The sequence below is a fragment of the Oncorhynchus masou genome, chromosome 14 (assembly GCF_036934945.1).
Source record: "Oncorhynchus masou masou isolate Uvic2021 chromosome 14, UVic_Omas_1.1, whole genome shotgun sequence".
Lineage (NCBI taxonomy): Eukaryota > Metazoa > Chordata > Actinopteri > Salmoniformes > Salmonidae > Oncorhynchus > Oncorhynchus masou.
This window is the reverse complement of record NC_088225.1, coordinates 12,174,863-12,194,602: the sequence shown is the minus strand read 5'-3', so window position 1 is coordinate 12,194,602 and position 19,740 is coordinate 12,174,863. Positions and strand designations below refer to the sequence as shown.

Sequence of the window (19,740 nt, the reverse complement as noted above, 5' to 3'; positions counted from 1 at the left end):
AGTGCTTCTGCATTGCTTGCTGTTTGGGGTTTAGGCTGGGTTTCTGTATTAGTGATGGGTCGTTTGCGAACGAGTCGGCTCTAAGAGCCGTCTCTTGAAGGTGAACATTGTGAGCCGGCTCGCATATCAGAAGAGCCGGCTCTATTTATAAAAAAAAAGATGAATAATCAAAATATTTTAATGAATAGAATGAACTAATTCAAAGAACAAAAAAAAATCTAATATAGGCCTAAATGCTCAAGCGCACACATTCGTTCTGGAAGATCTGCAGATCCTCTGAGCCGGTGGAAGAACAAGGCCTCTGTCTACCCACGGCTTACTAAAGTCATGACAGGGAGACTGCACAGTGGCCACATCCGTTCCCTCTAAGAGGGTCTTCTCGAAATAATTACTGAGAGAAGAAACCACATCAGCCCCTCGAAAGTGAGGCAGCTTGCATTTCTGAATGCGAATCTCTCATAAAAGCAAAATATGGTCAGCATTGCTGTGTGCTGCTGGTTATAACATGGCAATAAAGAGAGAGAAAAGAGGGACTAGTTTTGCACATTATTTTTCTTTGATATGGTGCAATATTATTTTGTTCAGATTGTATTCGTTTTGAATTGTTAAATTTATATGCATTTTGTTTATATATAATAAAAAGTTATACTTTAAATGCAAATGTTTAATAGCATTTTCATAACAAACCAAAGCATTTTTAAATGCATTGTGGTTAAGGTAGAGTATGATTTCATTTAATAATTTAATTAGAATTGTTTTAACATCAATCAGTCCAACTATCGCGAACTGTACAAAACATATATTTTTAAATAGCTGTTCAGAGCCAAAGAAAAACGGCTCTTTTTGGTGAGCTGAGCCGGAATGCCCATCACTATTCTATATAAGCACTTTGCGACATCTACTGACGTAAAAATGGCTTTATAAATACATTTGATTTGATCATTTGATCATGAAATGCCTATTTGATATACTGTATGTGGCTATAACTGTACAGTACACTTACCTGCTTACTGATTTTCACTCATTATTACCTGCACAACACACCTGCTTGTCGCATAACGAAAGTGTTTTCCCAGAACTGGCCAAAGATAAGTTTCATTTCACCTTCATTGCCACTCCTAAATCCTGTTTTCTGGGTGGTACTGCCCCCCACCCCCGCACCCTTCACTCAACAACCTAATCCAATCAAATTATTCATTCGGATTGAGGGGTTGGATTTAAACCAGACGAGAACCCACAATTACATTGTTTTCTTCACACACGTCTGACATTTAAGAACGGATTGGTGTTGCAGCTACATTCTGCAGTGTGAAGAGACTGATCTGCACGTAAATAATTCAGGTAGGTTTATTTGTTAAGGCATGCGTTACATTTCCCTCACTGTAGTTCGAGGTAGAAGAGAAACACGAGCTGTTACAAAATGTTCCTAATGAAGTATTTTACCTTGCAATGATTCAACCCTGTCTATGATACTGTATAGTTAACTAAATACTCCCACCAACCCTCGTATGGGGTCAATTTCACGCCCTATGTATTGAATCCAAAATAAATCGGGAACATGAGAAATAAACCTGAGAATGTAAACATTATATTTGAGGACAGCTGAAATAATGGATGTTGAAATCAAAAAACAAACAATTGAAGGCAAATTGTACAGAATTGTAAACAGAAATAAGACATCAAAAGCAACACCCTAAAACTTGTAAGCAAATAATTTAAAGGCGAGAGTAAAACTTTATGACAAATGATGAACAAAAATATTTATAAACGAATGCAACAATAATTTTAGGTTAAACTTTCCCAGCAACCAATCCTATTGAATACATTTTTTTCTACGCTCTTGCCTGCATGTACTCGCTTTTGGTTACGCTACTCGTATCTTTACTTTCGATGTCAGTTTTTTTTCTTTCACTGCCATGCTTTTCGATTGCGAGTTTTTGCATTATTATTTTTCCGTGAAGGGCGGGGTTTAGGGGAAGGCGTAGACAATGAGGCTCCATTTGTTCGCTAGTTTTGGAGTGACAGTTCGTCTTAAACCCAATCAATGAACATGATAGACAGGTTTTTTTTTCTATTGCCGACTTGGGTAGACGGTCTGACGTCACTTCGTTTGAGCTAACGTACTTCAATTGCCACGGGTCAAATAATGTACGGATATTGGAAGCATGTCTACTTAGGTAAACATATGAATTGCACAACGTTCGGCGCAGGTGTTGGTAACTGGTTCGCCATACACCTGCATCGAAAAAATATGTTTGCCTAAGTAGTTAGATGGTTTGTCATTAAATGTATTAGATTGACATGGTTCTAATATCCCTACATTGACCCGTGACTGACAATTGACCCATCATCGAAAATGTTTACATTCAACTTTATTTTTCATGTTCACGATTTATTTTATTTTGAATTCAATACATATGGCGTGAAATTGAGCCGATACCCTCGACAGTCTACCTATCACCGGACTTTTTTTCACACACATTGTAAACATCTAAATGTTTACAATATCTTCCATTATTTTCCCAGGACACAAGACTGTATTTCTGACTTCCTGAGTGTAGCGTGTTAGCAAACATTTGATCATGGCACTGGACGGATGTGGCCAGCTGTGCAAGTGTATCCTCATCCTTTTCAACATCCTTTTTGCCGTAAGTATCCATAATCTAACTAAACTGTAGGCCTAGTGGTAACAAATTGGTATCTGGTGTGTATGAGATGTCAAATGTGAATAGTTCAAAGGGCATTGTATATTTATATTTGATCACCTAGGCAGCATTTGTCATTTACTGATACGGAAATAAGCTTTACTTAAAGTCAAATAGCTAAATCTCATATTAAAATTTTGTCCAGACCCTTGCAACCATCTCTGTATGGGTAAGAGATTCACTGCTGTTATTAAAAGGATGCATGTATTGTCTGTCTGATTTAAACGCCTTTCCCATCAAAGTATCAGCTCATGTCTATTGCTCACAGTTGTCCACTTCAAATAAAGTTGGATTTGTCACGTGCCAAATATAACTGGTGTAGACTTTACCGTGGAATGCTTGCCCTTCCCAGCGATGCAGAGTTTTAAAAGAACAATACAAATACATTACTAACAAGAAATAAAATACAGGAGAATGGAGCTACAGACAGGGAGTACCAAATGAATGTGCAGCTTTATACGGGGAGTACCAGATCAATGTGCAGAGGTATTTGAGGTAGATATGTACATGACGGCAGGGTAAAGTGACTAGGCATCAGGATAGATAATGATCAAGGTAAAATAAAGTAACGGCAGCAGATTGTGTGTAATGTGGATATAGGTCTGTGTGTGTGTTCGTGCGTTTGTAGTGTACGCAAACATCAGTTCTCCTTCATTACTGGAAATAAGCAAGACATTTTGTTTCAACATGTTGGCATTCATCCACACAACCATTTAGGTGACCCTTCTGATCGGGCCTTTATATCCAATAAATGCAATAAGAATACAAAAGAAGGAAAAGCAGGCCTAAATCATTGAACAGGTAATAGTATGTGAAATATGAGCCGACAGATGCAAAACCACAGACTTACTGCATCATTGAGGTGTGGTTAGTCTACTAACTGATAATCCAACTAGGGGAATTCCCATATAAATGAATCAAAAGTAAGAAACAAAAACAAACTTAAATGGCAGAGTGGAATCACACAAGTGTGCTGTTTAATTTGTTGAACTAGTTTAATCCTGCCCACTGGCTGAGGAAGCTATTCTGTTCAGTATTTATTCTGTGCTTTGAAAGGAATGCCTCTTGAAACATTTTCTTAATGTCTTGTTTATCTAGCTTTCCCAAACTAGACTATATTTGTAGTCCTTTTTTTCTAAACAGTGCTACACCTCACATTACATGATGACATTACTGTCATCATGTTACCAATCATCATTGTCAGATGAAAACCTTCTCCAAAACAAACTTTTCAGGAAATGAAAAAATGTCCATATTTTTCCATTAACAAACATACAATTATGAAACTTCAGAAGCTATTTTGAATACATTTCTTGGTCCTAGAGTCATGAAATGTTCACAGTACTTTGAGGGGAGTTACTGCTTTCAATATACAGTACAAGTCGAAAGTTTGGATACATGTACTCATTCAAGGGTTTTTAATTGGTACTATTTTCAAAAATCAGCAAAAAAAGAAACGTCCTCACTGTCAACTGTTTTATTTTCAGCAAACTTAACATGTGTAAATATTTGTATGAACATAAGATTCAACAACTGAGACAAACTGAACAAGTTCCACAGACATGTGACTAACAAATGGAATAATGTGTCAAAATTAAAAGTAACAAATCAGTATCTGGTGTGGCCACCAGCTGCATTAAGTACTGCATTGCATCTCCTCATGGACTGCACCAGATTTGCCAGTTCTTGCTGTGAGATGTTACTCCACTCTTCCACCAAGGCACGTGCAAGTTCCCAGACATTTCTGGGGAGAATGGCCCTAGCCCTCACCCTCCGATCCAACAGGTCCCAGACGTGCTCAATGGGATTGTAATCCGGGCTCTTCGCTGGCCATGGCAGAACCCTGACATTCCTGTCTTGCAGGAAATCATGCACAGAACAAGCAGTATGGCTGGTGGCATTGTCATGCTGGAGGGTCATGTCAGGATGAGCCTGCAAAAGGGTACAACATGAGGGAGGAGGATGTCTTCCCTGTAACGCACAGCGTTGAGATTGCCTGCAATGACAACAAGCTCAGTCCGATGATGCTGTGACACACTGCCTCAGACCATGACAGACCCTACAAATCAATCCCGCTCCAGAGTACAGGCCTCTGTGTAACGCTCATTCCTTTGACGATACATGAGAATCTGACCATCACCCCTGGTGAGACACAACTGCGACTCGTCAGAGAATAACACTTTTTGCCAGTCCTGTCTGATCCAGCAACGGTGGGTTTGTGCCCATAGGCAATGTTGTTGCAGGTGATGTCTGGTGAGGACCTGCCATACAACAGGCCTACAAGCCCTCAGTCCAGCCTCTGTCTATTGCAGATACTCTGAGCACTGATTGAGGGATTGTGTGTTCCTTGGTGTAACTCGGGCAGTTGTTGCCATCCTGTACCTGTCCCGCAGGTGTGATGTTCGGGAGGTGTGGATCCTGTGCAGGTGTTACACGTGGGTGCCACTGCGAAGACGAGTCTTAGGCGTCTCACAGTACGGACATTGCAATTTATTGTCCTGGCCACATCTGCAGTCCTCATGCCTCCTTGCAGCATGCCTAAGGCGCATTCACGCAGACCCTGGGCATCTTTCTTTTGGTGTTTTTCAGAGTCCGTAGAAAGGCCTCTTTAGTGTTCTAAGTTTTCATAACTGTGACCTTAATTGCCTACCGTCTGTAAGCTGTTAGTGTTTTAATGACCGTTTCACAGGTACATGTTCATTGAACAAGCATGGGAAACAGTGTTTAAACGATTTACAAATAAGATCTGAAGTTACTTGGATTTTTACGAATTATCTTTGAAAGACAGGGCCCTGAAAATGACTTTTTTTTTTTTTTTTGCTGGGTTTGTATAGTTAACAGGCTTCTTTGCCAAAATCCAGAAGTATCCCTTTAATACAAGAACATCTTTTACACTATTTGTAGCATCTTGTGTGAGACTGATCTTGAGGTGTGGTTGCCCAACCGGTTTCATGCACAGTTTGTGGTTTCTTCCTCTGACAGCTGGTGGGTTTTGCAATGTTGGGGTTGGGCTTGTGGCTGAGGTTCAGCTCTGAGACCAGAGGATTTTTCGACCTAGACCTCAACACACAACAGTTTGTCATCGGTGAGCTCACACAACACTGCTCTCTACAAACTTCATCCCCAAATTTTTTGGAAAGCTTTTTGCAGCTGTAAGCCATGGATAGACAGACTATACAACTTTGTTTATTAATGACTTATAAACCACTTAAATAATTTATAAAGGATACCTTAAGTGTTACTGAAAAATAATTAGTGCTGAACAGCTAACATTGACAAATGGGCATCTCTTTCTCCCTCTCATACTGTAGGTGTGTCAGTGTTGATTGCGTTAGGAGCAGTGATATTGCTCGTGGCTGTTTTCGGGGACTATGGAGCATGCAATGAGAATAGGACTGCGTTGGGAGTGGTAAGCAACAACAAATAAAAACATCAATTTTTCATTTGTTACACTACACTGAAGTGGGGATACAAAGTGTTTGACAGCCCTGATTTAGAGTCTTGAGTGGGCAGAGGTAAGTAACCTTAGATAATAACATGCATTAGTTTCACTTCCTAATAAGAGTTCCTCACTTGAAAGTATCTCAACTTGTTCAGCCCAATTTTTCACCCAAAGCCCATACCCACCAAGCACCAGTGGAAATCTAATCTGTGACATGGATTGCTGAGTGAACCTGCTGCTTTTTCCCGCCACAGAATTCTCAGGTTCTCCTTGCCGCACCTCTGACCTCTCAAGGGCCTAGCAAGCACTTGTCATCAATCCCTCAACTGATCCGCTACCTCAAGAGCCTTGGTGCACTTTGCAACCATAGAGGAGCACTGGGAATCTCGCCTCTGTCTGAGAAGGCCAGAGACTTTTAAGCTCCCTTTTAACAAGAGCTTGAGATAGGAAATACTTGCTTCCTGTATGAAACTTTGCTGCAGGACATGCCCTTGGCATACATTTTTGTGTATGACCAACTCAGTGGGTGATCCGTTTCCTCGTTCACCACCATTCCATGGGTATTGCGACAGGTTTCCAGTTCTTAGGGATAGTGAGTTCAAGGAAGAGGTCAAAAGGGTCAGATTGACAAAGCAATGCGCTTACTAATTTACAGCTATGATGAGCTGAAACTGGTTTCTGGCTGCAGGTTCAGAAATCAGACTAATCAGATTATTTCTTGCTCAGAGCTTCTTGTTGCCATATTGAGGCAGCAATTGCTTTCTCTGTGTGGTTTATTATTGGATGAATGACTGAGCGTGTCATACAGTATGTGATCGCTCTCACATTATAACCAGCACTCAGGTTGAGGAATGTTAGCTCTTCTATGCTTGAGTAGCTTGTGAAGATAGCCAGTGATTTACTTTAGAGGCACATAGTGACCTTCAGTTTCTCAGAAAGGTCATGGTCTTTTCTCATTGTTGCAACTTCAAATTCAACTTGATTTATTGTGCAAACATTTAACGTCAACACGAATAAGAAATAAGTCCATTTAAAGGACAGTTTATACATATCCAGTGATACTGCGGTTATATGTGTGGTAATTCATACTGTATGTGTTCTACCTGCCCCTCCCAGTTTTCCTGCCTGCTGGCTATCCTGGCTGGATTAGAGATTGCAGCCGGTGTGTTCGCCTACATGAGAAGCGACGAGGTGAGAGAGGGAAGGGAAAGAGGGAGCGAGAGAATTATGAATGATAAACAACTTCAAGCCAAGGCTTGCCTTTCACGCAGATCACCAAACCCTGTGCTATTTCATGAAATGGTAGTAGTCAACAGTAACTCTACCTCATATGTTGTCTTCTCTTTTTGCTGTGCAGGTGGGAGAGCAGCTGGCAAAATTCTATATAACTGTGTACGCTCAGTATGTGGACAAAGGAGACCCAAGCTTGACTGTTACCCTGTCCATGTTCCACAATGTGGTAAAGATCAAACCTATTCCCAAACTATTGATGGCATCACAGCTTTAGTTAGGCACATTTCACTCCATCAGAGCTAATTCAAACCACAGCTCTTTAACAAATTGTACAACTATTGTAACAATTATGTACACATTCTGAATGGCATTTGCCTTTTTTCTCTCCCTCTCTCTAGTTGCACTGCTGTGGACTCATTGGTGCCTTGGACCCCTTGGTCAAAAGAACATGTCCAGATACCGGCTTTTTGGAGACCTTCACTCTCCCTGTGAGTGTCTTCATTATAGGCCAAATCCTATTAACTTAAAAAAACATATGCAGCTTGAACTTCAATGTATTTCATACATTGTTGTCCATTCAATGGATATTTGCGAGTAAACATAAGTTACAGGTGCAGAAGCTGCCCTGTGCTCATTTTCTCAAAGGCGCAGCATTTTTCACTTGTCTGTTCACAGCGCACCTCTCCAGGGTGCTGTTGGAGAAATGCATTGCTGCGGCGCTCCACCAACATTCCATCAAATCTAGCATAAATCATGTAGCAAATACAGGATATGGTAAAAAGAGTATGTGGCCTTTTTCTGTAGCCTACAGGCTGGAGATAATCTATGACAATGTAATGAGATGGACACTTTTACAACATGCAGATTTCTCAGATCAAAAATAACCTAATTGGCACCCAATCAAACGTGCTTACACGTTAACAACATATCCTAAAAACAGGACAGGTCAAACGAAAATGGACAAGCAGGCTAGTCACATCTGCTGTCCAGGAGTTTCAGCTTCTGGGTTAAATTGTCATGATCAGGGCCTCCCGGGTGGCGCAGTGGTTAAGGGCGCTGTACTGCAGCGCCAGCTATGCCACCAGAGACTCTGGGTTCGCGCCCGGGCTCTGTTGCAACCGGCAGCGACCGGGAGGTCCGTGGGGCAATGCATAATTGGCCCAGCGTCGTCCGGGTTAGGGACCTGTTTGGCTGGTAGGGATATCCTTGACTCATCGCGCACCAGCCACTCCTGTGGCGGGCCGAGCGCAGTGCATGCTAACCAAGGTTGCCAGGTGCACAGTGTTTCCTCTGACACATTGGTTGGATGCGCGCTGCGTTAAGAAGCAGTGCGGCTTGGTTGGATTGGCATGGCTTTCGACCTTAAGTCTCTCCCGAGCCGGTACGGGAGTTGTAGCGATGAGACAAGATACCACGAAAAAGGTTAAAAAAATTGTCATGATCAGTGGCTTCAAGTATATCTGTAAATTTGTTGACGAGCTGATCATAGCGAAAAATGTAATACACATTGCAAATAGGCTGATAATGTTGGATAGCTGATATTATAGTTTTAATCGCCAAATTGATTAGTCACAGCCAACGGCCCATTCCTAAAATTCCATTGTGGGCTGACACAGTTGGCTACACCCCAGTAAGCACCTTTTGGACATCTTTTTTTCTTGGTGCAGTCCGGACCGGCCTTAATTTCCACGTCCACATTGGTTTTTGGTCCAATCATAGATGGTCCAATCATCTATGTTTGGTTCAAATTTGGTGCAACCTTGATTAATGTCCACGGACACTGATTTTTGGTCCAGTCTGAACCAAATCAGATTTCGTCTGGTGTGGATCGGCCTTGATTTGGTCCAAACATAGACGTCTATAAACGACATCTTTTCAACTTCAATTAAGAACTGAAAATAAAACTGATATGAAATTATGTATTTTTCAACGTGCCATAAAATACAGAAACAAAAGTGAACATTACTTCAACATCTGGGAAAATACGTATTTTAGGCAGATTTTCAACGTCATTTTGCTTACTGGGACCATTTTGTTTCACTCGACATTACCGGCCCTTTACAGGTGCATATGATTCAGTCGTTTCTTTTTTTTACCCCTTTTTTTCTCCAATTTCGTGGAATCCAATTGGTAGTCTTGTCTCATCGCTGCAACTCCCGTACGGACTCGGGAGAGGCGAAGGTCGAGAGCCATGTGTCCTCCGAAACACAACCTAACCTAGTTGCGCTGCTTCTTGACACAACGCACATCCAACCCAGAAGCCAGCCGCACCAATGTGACGGAGGAAACACCATACACCTGGCGACCTGGTCAGCGTGCACTGCGCCCGGCCCGCCACAGGAGTCACTAGTGCACGATGAGACAAGGGAACCCAGAATCTCTGTTGGCACAGCTAGCACTGCGATGCAGTGCCTTAGACCACTGTGCCACTCGGGAGGCCCGATTCAGTCATTTCTCATATTGACTGTATAACTGACTATAATAAAAACATGTAAAATAATCCGTTGACTGACAAATTACATTTGTTACTTTATTTATTCTACTATGGAGGCATCGAGGAGCCTGGCCTAGATTTCCATATCTCTGCTCTGCCCAAGGCCCTAACCTGTCCCCCTCTGGTGTCTCTGTCCCCCTGCAGGCCTGCCCCACAGTGATCGTCAACCTCTTTGAGTCCAAAGCGCCTCTGGTGATGGGCCTCTTCCTTGGGACTGCTGCTACGCTGGTAGGCAATACTACACACAGTTCAGTGGACAAATTTGTTAACCAGGGTAGATGTTGCTGCAGGTTTAGAAATGCACTGAATTTGATGGAACTGATTGTCAGAGGAGTTGAAGCAAACCAACCCTCTGCTTCTCCTTTGTTATAAACCCTGTGTCTGTTTCTCCCATCCCTCCCCTCCCGTTCCCTCTCTCCATCCTTTCAGATCTTTGCCCTGGTGTGCAGCTCCCTCCTCAGCAAAGAGATCCAGCGCTCCCAGTCCTCTCCTCCCCCTACATCCTCCTCTCCTCTACTGTCCTCTCCCCCCCTAACCAGGACCCTGTGGTCTTTTCCCCGCTCCCTGTCATCATACCTGTGGCTGATGCACTGTAACTCCTTACCCCTCCATCTTTATTTACACTAATGATCTATGCTTCTTTCCTTGCACACAGATTCTTTCTTTCCACTGCTCAGTAAGGTCAATGTCTAGTCTCACTGCAAGCTATCCAACTTGTCCCATTTAAATGCCTGGAATTAGTGTTTCTCGTCTTCAATTCACACTCCTTTGGTACATTTGCTTGTCTCAGAAGCCATATTTTAGGTGGGGATTTGCACTAATGAATCTCACCCTGTTGCAGCATGTGGTCTAATACTGAATGTGATGGGGGGGGGGGGGGTGATTGCTCCACCTTGCTCTCTTTATCTGATCCCGTTCTGCTTAACCCTTTCCTCCCTGCATCCCCACCTCCTCCTGTTGCTCCTAGATCACGGCCCTGGTGTGCTGCAGCATCCTCATGAAACAGATCAAGAGGAGTCACCTCTCTGTCCCCTGTACCACAGCCAGGCTGTGTATTGAGGGGACAGGACCACCACCATATTCAAACACAGTTTTCTCCACTAGACCAAACCAGATAGTTGTCATTCAGTGATCATTACCCCATCCTTTCACATAATACTTCTGGAGAGGCGACCAATAAAAACTGATGTCCTAATTAGCTTTCATTAATTTGCGTAGCTGGTCAGGGCTCTAGATCATCTTGACATGCCATTAGCAGCGCTCAGAAGAATGAGACCACACCATCCATTTAGATGACATATGAACAGGGCAGACAAGACACTGTTGCTCTGTAGCAGCTGTTTGTTCTGCCCCTCTTCCCACTGTAGTCCTGAATCTTCTTTTTTTTTTAAACAATCTTTTTAATCACTTATCAAATGTTAGTGAATAGCTGCTCTTGGTGACATGAATGCTGCTTACATGAAAGGGGCCATTTTATTAGATATTCAGTGCTCCGTATGACTGAGGGCACTACTGTAATCAGAGAAGTGAAGCTGCTCATGCTTTAAAACAAAAAAATCACTGTCCAACATGTTGACCTTTCCCTGTAATCACATCAGTTTAGAATCATGTCTGTGTTGCAATCCATATCAATGTACTGCTGACAGAATTGTGATCCTAGAAAATGTGTTTCTTAAAGTTAATTTTTACAAGGATTTAACTGCGAACTGGATTGTTCTGTAGTTGGTAGTCTCCATGCCAAATTGAGTACATTTATTAACAATGTAGTTAATCTTAATGACATCTTAATGATTCTTAACAATACTAAAGTAGATTCCCCCAACTTCAGCTCCACTTGTACGCTCTGAGGTGATATGAAACACCTTTGATTTCTTCATTCCATGTTTGGATGTTGACGTCGGATGATACCATATACAAAGTTGAGTCATTGATCCTTAAATATGTCTCTGGAACGTTCAAATTCGCTTGACTTATTCTATTACGTTGATGCCAATTTCTAGCATGTGAACTGATTTTTATAAGCAAACTAATGTATGCAACTAGGATACATTTCCTTGTAATTTTGAGTCACTCAAACCTTATTGCTATTGGGAATCATCTCCCTGAATGCCCTGTCAAGCAGCAGTTGTAATGGAGGCTGAGTGTGATAGAATAAACACTTCATATGGAGTGCCTTGGTACACTAGCCAAAGTGTTGCCCAGTAAACGCAGGAGTGGGCCCAATGGTGTACCTAACCAGGTCAATTGTCTTGTAGTGAGTCTTTTTTTATAGATTTTCAATTTCCAACACTTGTTTTGCACTGTGAGAACCGCTTATGTTCTGTTGCAAGCTAATACTGACTGTGTAACGTGTTTATTTTTTATTTTATTTAACTAGGCAAGTCAGTTAACAAATTCTTATTTTCAAAGACAGCCTACCCCAGCCAAACCCTAACAACGCTGGACCAATTGTGCGCCGCCCTATGGGACTCCCAATCCCGGCCGTTTGTGATGGAATCGAACCAGGGTCTGTAGTGACACTTCTTGTACTGAGATTCTGCACCAAATGTGGAGCTTTTTGTTAAAATAAAGTGTTTCATCCCCTCTTGTCTGATGTCATTGTGCTTACTGCCTGACTGAATAAGTGCTGGAGGAGAACAAATCATTGACTAATTGTGAGTAAACGTGTATTTGTCCAGGTTTGATCCTACAAATGAGTAATAGTTAATGTAACTTAGACATGAGTGTCAAGTTGAATACTGTAAGAAACAAGTACATTTGAGCACTTCAGTATTAATACAGTACATTATAATAACTTCAAGAAATGGATGGTTTATACTCCCACCTTGTGCTCAAAATTGTCCAAGCCATTATAGGAGTGTTAATTCAACCACTGAAGCAACCCTCAATACAGTCCCCATCTGCTGGGGAGCACATGAAGTAGAGCTGTTGTGGACGAGGACAGGAGAACACATTCAAATGCACTGAATCCCATTGGCTGAAACTGACCTGGTCCTCCAGGTGGGAGTGACTTCCTGTGTGTAAAGACTGGAAGGTGGTGATTGTGAGCCTCCGGGGGTGGGGGAGGAGCCTGGGAGTTATCACGGCTGGGACAGCTGAAAAACAAGACAAAACAATGTGGAGGTTTTCTTCAGACAAAATAATTGCCTGTTCACAATATGGACAGTTATTTAGTGGAGCTGAGCAGCAGGTGCTGTGGAAAAACCTAGAGAATATGGATATTTCATGCATCTTTGCAGTGCTCTCTCTGTGCTGTTGCATGTAAACAAACAGGAACTATAGTGGAACAACCGACCCATCATAGATGAACAGCCAGCGGGCCCGTGGTGTGTCTGGGTAAGCCAGACAGTAGTGCACCAGGCTAGGGTCCATGTCTGGGGGGCTCAGCAGACTCACCTCCAGGTGCAGAGGTCGCCCCTGAAGTAGACTGATTGGTCAATGTTTTTCTGAGTAGAAGCTGCTGTAGTGCTCATCTACAGGCAGAAGTAAACATGGGGAGCGTTAGTGGTTAGTTGGCAGATACAGTATGATAAAACCCACTCCTCAGAGTCCTACATAGCTCTGCTGCTACTCCTGAATGTTTCATTACTTATACAGTCCTACCTGTAGCGATTTGTAGCTGGACAGCCAATGAGCCCTGAGTGGGGACAGGGGTGGTGTTCCTCACCTGGTACCTCACCCTCCCTGGAGAATCAGGAGAACCCTGCACTCCATCAACCTACACAGAAGACAAGCTCATGTTACACTATCCCAAATGTACTAAAGGATTGCAAGTTCATCATCATGGTTTGAAAGCATTAGCATTCAAATGGTAACTTCTGGGAAAAATAATGAAATACATTTGCTGGGGATTTGAACCATTTGTTCAGGTAGTAAAATGGCTTTAGCGGACAGGTGAGTCTTCAGACGTGGTGTTGTGTTTATGTTGTGTGGAAAGTAAAGCGTTGAACTCCAACAAGTGGACCATGACCTGACCATGACCAAACCATGGCCTGACCATGACCAAGCCATGGCCTGACCATGACCAAACCATGGCCTGACCATGACCAAACCATGGCCTGACCATGACCAAGCCATGGCCTGACCTATGACCAAACCATGACCAAACCATGGCCTGACCATGACCAATCCATGACCTGACCTATGACCAAACCATGATCAGACCATGGCCTGACCATGACCAAACCATGACCTGACCATGACCAAACCATGACCTGACCATGACCTGACCATGACCAAACCATGACCAGACCATGGCCTGACCATAGCCTGACCATGACCAAACCATGACCTGACCATGACCAAACCATGGCCTGACCATGACCAAACCATGGCCTGACCATGACCAAACCATGGCCTGACCATGACCTGACCATGGCCTGACCATGACCTGACCATGACCAAACCATCCTCCAAACCAAACAGACATGAGCAGCAGGTCAAAAGAAATAACATCAAACTATAACATACAAAACACTAATACACAAGTAATATGTTGAACAGTTTTATAAGGATGTAGAGTAGCAGGACAGTAACGTACGTATCTGTGCACTCCACAGCCATCCAGGGGTACACTGTACAGGTCAGAGGTCATCCTCTGGGGGGGTGCAGGACACATGGCTGTCCATAGGCAGAGGGGGAAGGGTGACCGCGGGGTCCACCAGAGAGCCACAAATTGACGCCCTGATGTACACTGAGGGTTGACACACACACTAATGAGTAAACTAATGAGTAGCAAAGCAGTTTGAAAACGGACATCCCGAAATGGACACGCTGGAAGACCACTTCCTCTCCTCCTATCTGAGATCTTCCTCTGGGACGTGCTTTGATGTCAGTGAAACACCAAACAGCCAACTGTTATGGCTTCTCCATAGCAACACCATGACCAGGAGCTTGAGATCGAGAGACGAACCATCCATAAGGTAAGAGCAGCAACCTAAGGAGCCGTCACAGTCATGGTCGGACAAGCCACAGGGTGTGTGTGTGTGTGTGTATCGGCTTTTAAACCAGGGTCTGTATGGAGGAAAAGGAAACGATACTGGTGTGACAAACCAGGTTTATGAACTTCTACATAAGAAAGTGGATATTTGATACTGAAGTGAAACCAATTACACGGTGGTCTCCAGGATCACCTAGTAGAGGTGAGGTGCCCTCTTGTGGCTCTTTATAGTGCCTGCACTGATATGAGAACCACAGCCTTTCAAGAGTGGTTCAGTTCACACATACAGTAGAAATATTCAAGATGAAGACTTACCTTTCATCACTGTGTCTAGCAGATCTCCAGGGGCCCTGGGTTGGGACGATGAGGGGAAGGAATGGTTGAAGGTTGTGGATGAATGATGTGATGGCGTGAGGGGTTATGAATGGGGTTGGTGGTAGGATGGGGTGCATGGGTTGGAGTGCGGGCAAATCTTCCTCTTCTATAATGGTCAGAATCTAGGGGAGCTTGAGCCCCTGATGTCTTTTCGGCGTGTGTACTGGGATCATAGCTTTGGTCCTGGTCGTAGATGGACATTCCAGGATGGTAGTAGAAGTAGTAAGGGTCAAAGGGAAAAGGTGGCATTTCAGGAGGTTTGAGGAATGTTAGTGGCAGGAGGTCGAGGTTGGGTAGTAATCTGGATAGGCATTTTGGCCTGGGCGTAGTCATATGGGAGGGCTAGTTGGGGAGAAGTCTCCATAGTGTGAGGAGCAGAGGTCTGAGGTGGGGGAGTCGGAGCTCCTTTCGATGGGGCAGAAGATGCATGATCAACAGGTTGAGCTAATCTGTATGGATCATAAGGCATTGAGTAGTAATAGTATGGGTGATCGTAGTAGTGTGGATAAACTGGATGGCCAGATGCTTGGAGTAGAGGTTGAAGAGGATGCAGGCGGAGCAGTGGGGAGGACAGTAACAGGGTTTTGTTCTTGTTGAGGGTTGCTGATGGGTGATTTGAGATGGAGGTAGTACAACGGGGGGAAGCTTGGAAAGAGAAGAGGTTGGGTTGCAGCACGGGCAACAGAGGTAGAACTGGTAGACAGGCTCTGGGCTGTGTGTGAATTGGAGGGCTGTTGTTGTGGAGGCCATTTCAGGTGACCATGAGGGTGTGACTCTCCACTTTGATCAGGAGACGACGCAGGGGGAGATGGGACAACTGGAGGCTGTTTGTCCATGGGTCTAGAGGGATTGTTGGTCTGGAGACCAATTCTGTGTTTCTGGATCGGTGGAGGCTTGTAAGGAAAATTAAGAGTGTATTGGTAGAATGGGATCTCTGTTAAGGTGGGAGATGAGTTAGGGGAAGTGATAGGTTTCAAAGGTTGAAGATGAATAAAAGGGTAATTCTCAGGGTGATGGGATCTCTTCACCACTGGGTGTTTGTGGGGTGTAGTAGTGAGGATAGGGTGGAGGGTGAGGCACATGAGGAACAGGAGTTCTATGGTGTGTTTGTGAACTGCTAACAGGGAGAGTAGAGTGAGAGGCAGGGCTATCAGGCTGAGGAAGTTGGGTGGGTTATAGGGAGGCACTTTGGGGTGGTCAGGTAGTAGTGTGGAAACACTGGGTTAGGGGTGTGAGGGGCAGGTGGTTCAACCTGAGGACCATTGGTGGAAGTACCCATCTTGGCACCAGGACTGGGCCCTTGAGGTGGCTCAAGCATAGGGATTTTGGGGTGATGCTAGTATGGGTGGAGAGTATACTCAGGGGTTCGGAGAGTGGGGGCTTCAGAGTGAACTGGATGACCAGCTGTAGTGGAAGAATACTGAGTAAAATGGGGGTTATTGTAGTTGGGGTGGCTTGGGATAGGAGTGTGGCCTGGCTTCAACTCAGTGAGGCCTGTAGTTGGGAGTTGAGTGGGGGGACAAGGAGAGGGGTGACTGGTATGACTCACTGAGGGGCATCGTGTTGAGGTAGTAATACTGAGAGAATGGGTAGGCCTGAAGACGCTGAGCCAGGGGAGGATGGACAGAAGGGCCTGTACTCAAGGGAGAAGTAACATGGATACCAGGGCTGGAGGCTGATCGGGGGGCAATGTGGGCAGGGGATTGAATGGGAAGAATGGGTGAAGCACTGGGTAAGACAGGGTTATGGAAGAAGGGTTAGACAGCAGGGTTGTGGAAACTGGGTTTGTTGGGCCCATAGTTACATAATGGGGAAATCTACTGCAGATCGGAGGGGTTGTATTACTTGGTCAGGCAGAGAAGAAGGACAGGCCAGTGTGATGGCTTTCTCTCCTACTTGAAGAGAGTGTGTATTTTCCATCCTGAAAGAAAATGTACATAATTTCAGTTAGGTGGGGAAATTATCATTTCACTGAGTGTACAAATATTAGGAACACATTTCCTAATATTGATTTGCACCCAGTTTTTCTCTCAGAACAGACTCAATTCTTCGGGGCATGGACTATAAGGTGTTGAAAGCATTCCACAGGGATGTTGTCCCATGTTGACTCCAATGCTTCCCACAGTTGTGTCAAGTTGGCTGGATGTCCTTTTGGTGGTGGACCATCCTTGATACACTCAGGAAACATTTGAGTATGAAACCCCAGCAGCATTGCAGTTCTTTTTTTAATTTCACCTTTATTTAACCAGGTTGGCCAGTTGAGAACAAGTTCTCATTTACAACTGCGACCTGGCCAAGATAAAGGAAAGCAGTGCGACACAAACAACAGAGTTACACGTGGAATAAACAAAAGTACAGTCAACAATAAAGAAAAGCCTATATACGGTGTGTGGCAATAAATAGGCCATAGTAGTGAAGTAATTACAATTTCGCAAATTAACACTGGAGTGATCGATGTGCAGATGATGTGCATCTTGACAAACCGGTGCGCTTTGCACCTACTACCATACCCCGTTCAAAGGCACTGCAATCTTTTGTCTTGCCCATTCAACCCTCTGAACGGCACACATACACAATCCATGTCTCAAGGCCTAAAAGGGAGCTTTCACCTGGTCAGTCTCATGGAAAGAGCAGGTGTTCCTAATGTTTTGTTCACTCAGTGTAAAACACAACCTTATTAAGCAAAGAAATTGGTTTAGCAAATTTCATGTAAAAGCAAAAAGGACAGTCAAGTAGCCCCGAGTCATCATTTCCATCCCAAGTCATAGCGCAATAGGAGTGCCACGGCTCACCTTTAATGTGATCCCACAGGCAGTGAAGGGTGCAGATATGAGCAGCTCTCCATGTTGCCTGTCCATACTGTAGCCACACTGCAGGGCCAGCGAACGCAGTGGCGTCCATTTTCCTCTAACTGCAGGGGGAAACCAACACAGCTCACATACAGACCTGACAGTATCCCTATAGACTCATGATAGCAGTAGAAATATAGTTACAGAAACATTGGATTCAGTCCAAATTATGCCTCTAAATCTGTCTGTTCAGCAGCCATAGTGTGCAGGCGGAGTACAATTGTGATAAATTATACTATATAACTCCACACTTACCCTGGACTCGGAGCTCCTCTTTGGCTCCATGAACTTGTCATTCCCTGAGACGAGCAGCAGAGTGAGGCGGGGGCCAGGGCCTGAGACACTGGGCAGGACATCTTCACAGGGGTCCCTCTCCAGATCAGGGGCAACACATAACTACCATCCTGTCAGCAGCACCGCAGGCCACAGGAAAGGAGTGAATAATGGTGTGTGAAGAACAATAGAAAAAGCTTTTATGTTGACAGAATGACAGTCAAGGAACAGTTTTCACCTGCCAGTCTGACAAGTTTGGAGAATGGATTGTGACTATGGACACCAAGTTACTTTTAAGGGGAGAGGGGTGAGTGCTACTTTACCTCTTCTTGCTTGATGTGACAGGCATTATAATGTACCACAAACATCAGGTCTCGCCATGTCGACTCGACAGAGTAGCCACATGCAGAGGGTAGTTGGGCCAAGGTGACAGCAGAGGCATTCGCTAAAGGCAAGAGGACAAATGAATAGAATAGCCTAGTTATGCATCATTCACACCCACACGCCTTGTGGTCAGCCTTAGGCTCCTTTAGTCCATTACTGGGCTAACTGTACTCCTTATAGTCCAAGGACCTTACATGTTTTGTTAAAGGCGATTTGGCTCTGGAAGCCAAAATAGTCAAATACTCCATCTAAAAAGTGAATCAATTCTCAATTGCAGTATGTTTCTAGAAACATAAATCCTCTCTACTTTCATATCACATCAAAATCATTTCACAAATGAAATTACTGTACACTGTTTTTAACAGTTGCAGCCAATAGTATTTTTTTTAGTGACGAGTCAAGTTTGTGGCGTCCGTTTTCCATTTACACAAAGGTGTTCAGAGACGCAGATAGCTAATTAGCAAAATAGTCCATTGTCTTCCGTATGATTCTGTACGTAAATATGATATGCTACGTTTCGTATGGTATGTATTCATTTGTATAAAAAAATGGCTAACTTCAGCTCGTCTAGGGATTACGTTTGAAGTTAAGTAACCTTCTGTCTTGTGTAACCACACCAAACTCATTTGAGTGTCCCAGATTTACACTTACTATGTTACGTCTTAGGCAGGGGAACAATCCATTTAAGTTGTTGTTTTTATAAATGATGTCATGCTGATATAAAAGATAAGGAAGGTTGTTATGCTTATAATACCCTACTCCAAGCGATGTGAGTTACTGTTCACACCGAGCGTCAGGGCTCTTTAAAAAACTCCGCTGTACAGAAGACACCTTCATCCAATGACTAATGTGTAGCGGAACAGAGTCATGATCAACGGGATAGGTCACTGTCCGATTTACCTCTGTCTACCAGCAGATGTAGGGCTCTTCTCCCTCTGACAGTGAGGGTCATAGTCTCATCTCCACATTCTACCTCTGGCTCCGTTCTCAACCAGCTCTCTACTTTCGCTATCTCACCTCGAACTCGGATCTTTCCTGCACGCACT

At 43.8% G+C, this 19,740-nt stretch overlaps 1 pseudogene; it reads left to right on the top strand.

The window, feature by feature from the left end:
* The first annotated feature begins 1,228 nt into the window (after nucleotides 1-1,228).
* Nucleotides 1,229-11,069, top strand: LOC135554248 (CD9 antigen-like; annotated as a pseudogene).
* Nucleotides 11,070-19,740: the final 8,671 nt, after the last annotated feature.